We start from the raw sequence: 9,237 nt of genomic DNA on the forward strand, positions 1-9,237 counted from the left end.
GAATGTGAGGGTTGGTTGCGGCCTTCTTCAGCGGCGGAGAATCAGTGGTGTGCGGCGATTGGTGGTTTCGTGATGGCGTTTGGTGGTTATTGTGCGATGGGCGGTTACCGGCTTCAGGAGAAAAGAAAGAAAATTGTGTAATTCTAGTTATGTTATGATGGGTTTTAAAAATGTGGGTAAACACACTAATTACCTTAACCGTTTTGACACATTACCCATTCTACCTGAACCATCCATTATGCCACATTTTCTAAAGGCTCGATAACTTCTTTGAAAACATTGTCTTGCCCCTGAACAACTTCCTGGCCAAAAAAAAAACATTTTGTTCCCACTGTTTTCATGAAAATTGCCATCGTCGTTGTCATCAAGAATCAACTTTACATCTAATCCATCATTGCACTTCTTTCGAAGAGTGCCTTCAGATCACCTTCCACATATGATACGTCCAACGTACATACTGAAATGTACATCCACAGAAAAACAATTAATAAACGTACAACTTTGAAGGCACATTTGTTTTTATATTAGTCTATATAAGTTGAAAAAAACAAGCATGCTTAAGAGTTACTGACAAAGATGTAGCAAATTGGTAAGTGAAATTTATGTCTGCCATTATTGTATGATCATACACATCATATAAAATAAAAATAATATAAAAATTGTTATTGTAGGGTATGCCCTGTATAAACATTTGTATGATAGTGCAGACTCTGTTAACAATTGTCAATTCACCACTTATTACACGTTGGTCTGGTCGTATTACAGTTGGTTGACAATTTGACTTATATAATCACATTGACTATTTATATTGATCACATTTAGCTAAACCAGTAAACATTTAAATAACAAAACTAAATAGTAGACATCCTGGACTTTGAACTCGTATGCATAAATTTCCTCGGGTTATTTTGTGTCTTTGCTATAAAATCCAATAGTTCATCAACGGAGGTCCTTCCTTTTTCTTTTTTGCGACGGAGTCAGACTGAGGTACGCAACAATTTGTTCACTTGTAATTTTGCAGATTTTTGTGACCTCGGGTCCTACAGAAAAATAATGCACAACCAGTGGATGTTTTAAAATGGGTCCCAATTTAAGTTCTTCAAGCTCTTGACCCCTTCACTTTTACAGATTTCTATCTCCAAGTCATGTAATAATGTGATCTTTTGAACTCCAACAAAACAATGTATAAAAGAGTTGGCCTGCAAAAATCAAAATCAGTTGATCATTTCAACATAATCATATAACTTATAAAAACTGACATCATTGATTGATAACGTGATCATTTAACCAATTTCAAAACACTAATAATGGGTCAAATATAAGTTATAACCAGTGTTATTAAAACCGGTTGGACCAATAACCAGGCATGGAACCAGTCCGGTTAAGCCCCTTTAGCCGTCCCATTTGAAGCAGCCGGTACTTTTTTATATTATTCTCTATCAAAACCTCATTTTGTTATTAATTTTTTCATCTTCATTAAAATGACAAACTAACAAATTACAAACAAATGGGCAACAAGCTGCGCCACAACCCCCTTTTGAATTACAAAACCAATACTACTAAGACGAAACGACCCATAAAGGGTGAGAAATTACTATTCACAGCCCGTTGTATCCTGTTTAGGAATTCCACGCCCTATGGGGATAGGGAACCAAATGTATCATAACTTACTAAAATTGCAAATCCACACAAAAAAACGGATGCATTTTCATATATTATTTATATGTATTTTTATAGAATGGCTCACTAAACAAACCTACTCATGTTAACCTCCTATAACAGCACCTCAATCCCTTCACCTCTTGGACAGAGAGGAGGCATGCATATAGTTTTAAGTTTTATATTAGTTCTAACGACCACAGAACCAGTAAAACTGCCAGTTTGTTATCAGTCTAGTTCGAAAAACATTTAGCTAATCTGAACCCTCCACCTCGTGGATAAAGAAAAGCGTGTATATTGTTTTAAGTTTTATATTATTTCCGGCTTTTAAATCCACTTAGACCAGCTAACCACTAAGACGCGCAGTTGGTTATCCGATCCGGTTCTAAAAACATTAGTTATAACCATTACACTATTAACTTAAAATAAAATTAATCTAAATCACATTTTGTCAAGTTGCAAATATAAAAACCTTTATTCTAGAAAAAAAGAAAAGAAAATTGGTGAATGATGATAAGCTTTACTTTACTTTACCTTTGCTTGAGTGAGCATGAGACCACTGAGGGAACAACATGTGCACGCTCATAACAAGTCGAATGAAAATGAAAAGATTTCGGGCCTGAAGAGCAAAACTATTTGGACTTACTCAGGATAAAATAATGTGCATATTGCATAATATGGAATATTCATTATCTAGCAGGTATTAATAACATAAACATACCTTGGAGGATATATATGATCCAAGGGAACCATATACTAACTATGAACCTTAAAGCATCTCACATAAGGGAACAGTTGAAGAAGTTCCTCCCGGCTACGTCTCTACAAGGGTATAAATGTTAACGAATGATCTTTATTGTCATACGGTTCAAAAAAAATCATGAGAAGCATAAAATTTCCATTTTTAGATATTTTCTGAGTTAAGATTGCCCTTTTTGCTTAAATTAACAATACCAATATGAATCCCTGGGATTCTGTTATATAGTGTTCAGTGAAGTCAAATCTGACTCACCTTAATGCCAATACATTCATTTACATCAACTTTCGTGAGTGTGTTTGAGCATAATTTCAAGAGGGCTTCTAGGCATTTTTCAGTTACCCCAACGATTCCAAACAAGCTGCATATTTTGCAACCATCAATATTTAAAAATTTAAAACTAATGAAGATGCACAAACAACAGATCTAACAGGGCCAAGAAAAGCCGATCCTATAGGTTGGACCGTTGGAAAAAAGTCAAGAAAAAAAAAACAAAGAGTGAATGTAGCTGTTTGGTTGGGCCCAGGCCTGAATTTGAAAAATAAATGTGCTTAGAAGTGCACAAAATAAACGATTAAATAACCAAAACTATAACCGGATAATAACCAATTGAGGAGTAACCGATTAGTGGGTTTTTTAACCGTAGATTCATAACCTGTTAGGGATTTTTTAGAAGGAACCAGGTTTTAACCAATATACTGGTTAACTGTAAAAATAGAAAAATTTATAGGAAAAAAAACCAATTAATTAACTGGGACAAAATTGGTTATTAACCGTTTTAGTTAAAGTGAGTTAAAGTGAATAACTGAAAAATACAAAAAAAACGGTTAAAAAGAAAAATAAGGTTACAGTAAATATAACCGCCGTTTCGGTTAACGGAGCCAGTTGCTCAAAATAACAGATTTGTGCACCTCTAGGTGTGCTTAGACAGACATTAGGTTCAGGCAACTGGGTCTACCAGGCTTTCATATACAGATCAAATGCAACTTCCAGACACAACCAATACTCGACTCTTAGGCGAGTGAGTTATTTTAGATCTTAGGTTCAACTGGGCCTCAAAGGCTCCAACTAACTCAAGCCCAAACCCATTTGTGCATATCGAGAAACCATGATAAGAGGCTAAGAGCGTAATAACTTCCTAAAAACTATTGAAAAGTAATAAAAAACAAAAAAAACAATCGCTCAAAAGATATGGAGATGAATGTATCAATTTACCTAAAAAATTCAAGAGAAGTGCAAGTGTGCAACCTTGGCCTATAGCGATGACACCCGCATCAGTGACACGCACATACCTTTAACCAAATTAACGTTACTTAATTATAAGAAGAAAAAGTATATAACGATCATGTGTGATTGAAATAAAAACAAAGAATTACCATGTTAAGTTGAGAGTACGAATGCTTTTGCTTTTGGCTATAGAGAAAAGCGCTTCATCGGATAGATTCTGTCATCAGAAAGTGAAAACATAAACTTCTATCCAGTAAATAATAACAATAAACTAAGCTTGTATGGTAAATGAAATAAAGAATCTATACCTAAGCACCGCAAAGATCTAAGAATCTGAGATGGGCCAAAAGTAACATTTTTTTATAAACTCCATTTGTAAAGCTAAACAAAATAAATGAATTCTTTATAAATCAGATTATCCCAACACGACATAACTGAGTCAAAGTTTCATTTTGGTAAACACAGCTGTACCTCGAAAGTGCATAAAGATTTAGGCTCTTGAGGCCAGAGCACTTGACCATTACATGCTGCAAGCCCCCATCTGTTATCTTGACGCACCTACATAATCAAGCATCCAAAAAATGCAAAAAATGAAAAATAAAAAAAAAGAAAAATAAAACTTTAATTTGATAACTTTTGGACCTGGTCATACGTTAATATGTTGATATATATTTATACACACACACAATAATATTTCAAAATAACAAACCGAGTGATATCCCGTGACTCCAGATGCAGATAGCTCTCGGTAATCATTTGCAAACTTTTATCTGATATACCCTGTTATCATCATAATTGTATCTTAGCAAATAATATATACCTCCAAATAATTCAAAGAGCAATAGAAGAAAAGTATGCTGATATAATATTAATTTTTTAGGTCTCTTCAGCAATGCACTTGAAATATACCTTACATCCACTCAAGTTCAAATGAACAATATGCTTGCAATTATTCACAAGATGTGATATACAAACATCTGTAACCCTGAAACAACGTATGCTATCAGTGTGTACATATATATATATAAACAATTTAACAGAATGAAGCCCTAGTATTTGGTACTTACTGTGTTTAAGCATCTTGAGAAAGGCTAGAGAAGAGATGTACACTTGCTTAGAACAAAAAGCATAGTCGTAAAGAAAAACTCATATGGTCGGAAATTAAACGATCGAAACCAAAACTCACCTGATATCGTATTTATGGTCGTCGATTTACCAAAACTTGCCGAAAATTAAACGCCAGATCTGTAAGAAACCCTAGCCGCCATTGTTGGAGGCGACGGTTAGGTCCTCAACACACCACCTACAAATCTATATGAAATCCGACGGTAGATGGTACTGATGGGGACTGATGTTGCTACACCCTTTACTTGCTCCACATTTGGAATCAAGTGTGAGATGTGAGAGACAAAGGTGGATGGTGATGATATGTGTGAAGTGAAAATGGACTGTCTGGCATGAAGTTCTTGAGTCGCCCGAGAGAGAAGGTCTGATGAATGTGAGATGTGTGAGTTGTGAGAGATAGGAGGGAATGGAAAGGTTGATCCGTGTGAATTGAATATCAGCCGTTCAGATCGTGATCCGTGTGAAAAAAGTGAAAACAATGGATGGTTGATAATGATCCGGGTGAAGGGTAAACTCTTTGTGTTTTCTCGTGCCTTAACACTTGTACATTGTGCATTAATTGTTTTTTCAACACCTTGTTGAATTACCATCTTGTCCTTCATATATGTTTATTAAAGTAGTATAGATTTAAGTTAAGTATTACATATTATTAAGTTCAATAATTCAGTAGGAGGTAGAAGATTAAGATCTTCGTTTAGGCACCTCGAGTTATTCATGGATGTCATGTATGGGGTAGGAAGAACATGCTTCCATTTAGGGACCCCTTGAACGTTCACCACTTCACTTGATGTAAAGATAACCAAGGAGGGTCAAGAACCAGGATTAATACAAGTATGTAAATAATCTAAACTAAAAGAAATCATCAAATCATGTGAGGATTTTATGTTGGAACAACCCAAGTTGTTCCACAATCACTCATTCATCAAAGTCTAAGCATGACATGACTTGTGGGTTAAATACCCTAACAAAACAGAAAGTTTATGAGGTTTAATCCTCTGATTTAAGTGTCTCAACCATGTTTTTAAGCTTAACCAACCATAAGAGAGGTTGTAAGCATTAGGACATTGGTGTGAGATGTGTTAGACACAAGTTGGATGAGAAATAACAAGTTGTTGATTAATAATAAACAAAACAGAAAGTTTCAGTCCATTTTAGGGCAAATCCAAGCATGATTCTTCCAAGGAAAAACCAAGGATTCAAACCCAAGGACATAACAAAGCAATAGGAAGAAGAACCAAGTGATTTGGTTGAGAAATGAGCAAGTTACACTCACTTTTGTAAGTCTTCACGAATCTGTCCAAAACTCAGGTTCTCAGCTGATTAGAGAGTAGTTTAGTGAAGATTTAGGAGTTGTGAAAGTGTCAAATGGGTTGGAGAAGGTGGGTATTTATAATGGAAGAGTTAGAAGGTGATTGGAGGTGATTAGAGGTGGATTAAAGGTGATTGGGTGGGTTAGATTAATGGGATTTCGTGCACAACAGCTCAAGAAAACACAATCTGCCGAAACAAGGGCCTCGCGTGACGCGAGGGTCCTAGGCGTCACGCGGCGGGTATGGGTCTCCCAACTTTCATTTTGTTACACTTTAGTCCCTGAAGTTTGTATTTGGTTCCTTTAGGTGCAAACTTGAGAGTTTAGGGACTTGTTTTGATATAAAAGCATAGTATAAGGTGTAGTTAAGCATGGTGATCATAACCAAAGTATATTTAAGCGTATAAATGTCATAACCAAGTATCATTCTCGTTCAAAACACGTTCAAGGCATAAGTTTAGTTTAATTTCAAGTTTAGCACATAGTTTCCAAGAATAACGATTAGACATTGATTGATTCACGAAGTCGAACATACGAGCATACATAGAGTGTGTATAACATAAATTTAACAAAGTACAAGCTTCATTAATGATCCAAGTCTCAGTTTGATAATGATTACAAAGAACGGAACGATTACAAGAACACAAAGTTTCCAAAAATAGAAATACGAACAAAACTTTCTATAAATGGAAAGTACAAAAGAGCAGGGCGTTACATCAAGCACCTGTTCCACCACTAGCAGATGTTACAAATGAGCTCTGGAATCTTTTTCAACCATTTCTCCACCAACAACAACAGATGGCTGAGCAGCAGCATGACAAACATGTTCAAGAGCTCAGAGAAGCAATGGAGTCTAGTTTCAAAACTACACAAGCAGACATCAAGGCTCTAAAAACACATCTGTTGGCAACCACTGGCACTGCTCCTCCAACAGTTCTGTATATTGATGAAATCCCCTCAGATAATGCCAAAAAGGGGGAGAAAATTAAGGAGTGGATAAAGAAAGGGATTGATAATGGGGTGTATCTTGATCCAGAAAAGGATGCAATGCTCAGAAACATTCCTTTGCCAGATGGTAGCAAAAAGGTTGATGTTACCCAGAATGCACTTGATGATGGTATCATAAGTGTAAAAAGGGATAGAGCGGCAAAAGATTTATCAAGGTGGAATGAGGAGAAGAGAGCTTTCATGGAGCTGAATGCACAGGGCTGTTCTGGTGAAAAGGATGATCAAAATCCTGTTCCAAAAAGAAATCTTACTAGAAAAGTAAGGAAGCTCAAATCCACACCATCCAGTCTTCCTAAGCATACTTCAAAACCACCATCCAAAAGCCACCAACATCAAACCTCCACCCAAACAGTTGCTGAAACTTCTGTTGTTCCAACATCTGCTGGTACTTCTGTTGTTACAACAACTGCTCTCACTTCAACACACACCACTTCAACACACACCACTACCACTGCCTTATCACCATTCAAAAACAACATCTCCACCATCATTTCCTGCCATAAAGCAGAAGACAACAGATGTTAAAACATCTGTTGTAATGACAACAGTGGTTGAAACACCAGTTGTTTCAACAACTGTTAGTCAGTCACAAACCACTGCCACTCAAATCACCTCCACTGTTCCACCCAAAACATCATCTGCCTCTCCTAAATTAAAAGGAGAAGGATTATCATACCAGATGATGATTCTCCATCACCACCATCAACAGCTTCAAAATCCCAAGCACTTGTCACAATTCCAAAACCCATTCCTCTCTCTTCAACTCAAATTCAAAAGCCATTACCTCCTGCAGGTGTTGTGTTTCCTTTAGAACTCATAGCAGTTAGAGATGAAATCAAATCTTTCTACTATGAGGATAACCCTGCCAAAAGGAGCTTGCCTTCAGTTAAAGGATATCCTAGGCCAAACAACATTGAAGAATATTTAGAAATTAAAGCAAACAGAGGATATCGCTAACAAAAATAAACAAGGGAAATCTGATAGGGAATTTTAGTAAAGCTATCAGTTTCATCTTACACAGGTCAGATCAATGGAGCAATTTACCAAAAATGTTAGTCAACAAATTTCAGAAAGGGCTGATGAGACCCTGAGAAAAGACTACATTGAAAATATCATGACCTACAAGAAATACAAGGGGGAGAAACACATGTACAAAAACTGGACCATTCCTGAGCTTGAAAAAGAAGTAGCCAGGATTCATGAAATGATCAAGAATAAGGTTAAGCAGTTTCCTCCTGAAAAATTCAAACAAGTTGAAGCTGACAAGGCCTTAGAGTTGAAGAGAATGAAAGAGGAGCTGGTAACAGCTGAATATGGGTCAAAGAATTCTGTGTCAAAGTGGGGAGAAGCCAGGGTCAGGGCCACCTATAAAAGGTTGGAAGAACTTAGGAAGAAAGATCCAACAGCTCCACAAAAGCCTGACTACTCCAAAGCAGAGGTCTCGAAAAGACCACCAAAGCTACAAGCCAAAAGAACCACTGCTCCTGCTGGTGCTACTGTCTACAAAAGAAGGAGTCAAAACCAGTTGGATGCTGAAACAGTTCAAGATCTAATTGCTAGTAATGACCTTGTAAAAGAGGGAATTATGTTAATGATGAAAGAAGAATCTGAACTGGAACAATCTGCAAGTACTGCTCAGCTAGTCATGAATAGGCCAGCATCACCAAATACCACATCAAATAAAAATCTCCCAAGAAACCCACCAGGCTCAAAAGTACTAAAGTGGAAAACTGATAAACAGACCCAAACACTGACAGTGTTCAAGTCTAGTGGAGAAGTGAAGAAATTAACAAGGGAACAAGCTCTTGGCCAGAGTCTTGAAGTTTTGCAGGATCTCCTTGATCTTCCACTTAGCAGGGATGATGATGATACAGATGCCTTAACCATTGAATTACAACTCAAAGGGCAAATAAGGGAACTGCTGATGAGGCAATAAAGATCTACAATAATGGAGAGTTTTGGCATTATTTGTTCCAGGGGGAGATTGTTGGGATTGAACCCTGCCAAAGGAACAAATAATAAAAGCCAAAACTGGATCAGAGCAGTGGATCCAGAATAAGCAGATGTTTGGTTGCAAGTCTCTCCCCTTGAAAGTGGTTTCAACATCTGCTGACCTCCTATCCGCTTATCATGCAAACTGCTGACCTACAAC

The 9,237-nt window shown here is 36.8% G+C and overlaps 1 pseudogene; it reads right to left on the reverse strand.

Moving 5' to 3' along the window:
- Nucleotides 1-632: 632 nt before the first annotated feature.
- LOC110943076 lies at nucleotides 633-5,024 on the reverse strand (annotated as a pseudogene).
- Between the last annotated feature and the right edge of the window lie 4,213 nt (nucleotides 5,025-9,237).

Source organism: Helianthus annuus, chromosome 5 (genome assembly GCF_002127325.2).
Source record: "Helianthus annuus cultivar XRQ/B chromosome 5, HanXRQr2.0-SUNRISE, whole genome shotgun sequence".
NCBI lineage: Eukaryota > Viridiplantae > Streptophyta > Magnoliopsida > Asterales > Asteraceae > Helianthus > Helianthus annuus.